The sequence below is a fragment of the Benincasa hispida genome, chromosome 1 (assembly GCF_009727055.1).
Source record: "Benincasa hispida cultivar B227 chromosome 1, ASM972705v1, whole genome shotgun sequence".
NCBI classification, from domain to species: domain Eukaryota; kingdom Viridiplantae; phylum Streptophyta; class Magnoliopsida; order Cucurbitales; family Cucurbitaceae; genus Benincasa; species Benincasa hispida.
The window spans coordinates 57,103,698-57,104,859 of NC_052349.1; positions in this window are offsets into that span (position 1 = coordinate 57,103,698).

Below are 1,162 nucleotides of genomic sequence, written 5' to 3' on the forward strand. Positions count from 1 at the left end.
CAGGCTGAGAGTTTTTGCCCTCATAGTGAACCCATAGGCATATATGAGCTAAAATATCATTTTGGTCCTTACTTTTTAAGTTCGTTCAATCTTAGTTCTTATATCGTCTATTTAATAACGTTTTCGTTTCCTGTTTCTTGTTTATGTTTCTCATTTTTTAAGAAATCAACTTGTTTGATAATCGTTCTCGTTTTTTTTTTCTAAATTTAAAAAAATGTTTCCAAAAAATTTGGGGAATCACAAAAAGTAGTTTATCTCTGTTATGCTTTAAAGAAAATTTTACAAAAGGTTAGTTCTGCTCTGTTGGTCCTAAGTCGTGTTTCACTCCAATGAGTCATGGGATCATTTCCCAGATAATGCAACATCTGTTTTTTTTTTTTTTCCCCTATTTCTGTTTCTATTTGTTTTATTTATATATTACTAATTTTTTTAACATTTAGATTTATATATTATTTTAATTTTCAAATTTTTTATTATGTTTACTTAAATATTTTTTGAATTTTGAATTTTAAATTTTGTAATTTGTATGTTAATATTTTTTGCATTTTTATTCTTAATATATTTGAAATCTGATAGAATATATAAATTTTGTTTACTAAAATATTCATTTAACTTCATTTTAATATTTTACAATCACAACATTTACGTAATAAAATAATTAAGTTGGATTTGAGTTGATATCATTTCATACGAAGGACTTGAGTGAGAGTTAGTATTGTAAATCGAATTAAAGCAACATTTGAAAGGTAGAAATAATTTTATTATTGCTTGTAAATTTTCTAGAATTATTATTTTTTATCTTTTAATGCTTGTTATATATATATATATATATTTTATTTTACATAACTAAATTATATTTAAAATATAAAAGAAGTGGAAGGTAAGTAAATAAAATACAAGAAACGGGAAATAATTATCAAACAAATTTATATACAAATTTGTTCGGTTTGTTATATACTAAAAATGTTTTTATTAATATCAAATTATTATTAAAAAATAATTATAAAATACTATGGACTAATAATTTAAAATAATGGTCGCCAAAGTTGGTCGTTTGGGTGATTGCCGTCAGAGTTTGTAGTGGTGGTTGGAGTTGGTTGAAGGTTGTGATAGCAGCCAAAGTTGGCCAGCAATTCAAATTATTATTAGAAAACAATTATAA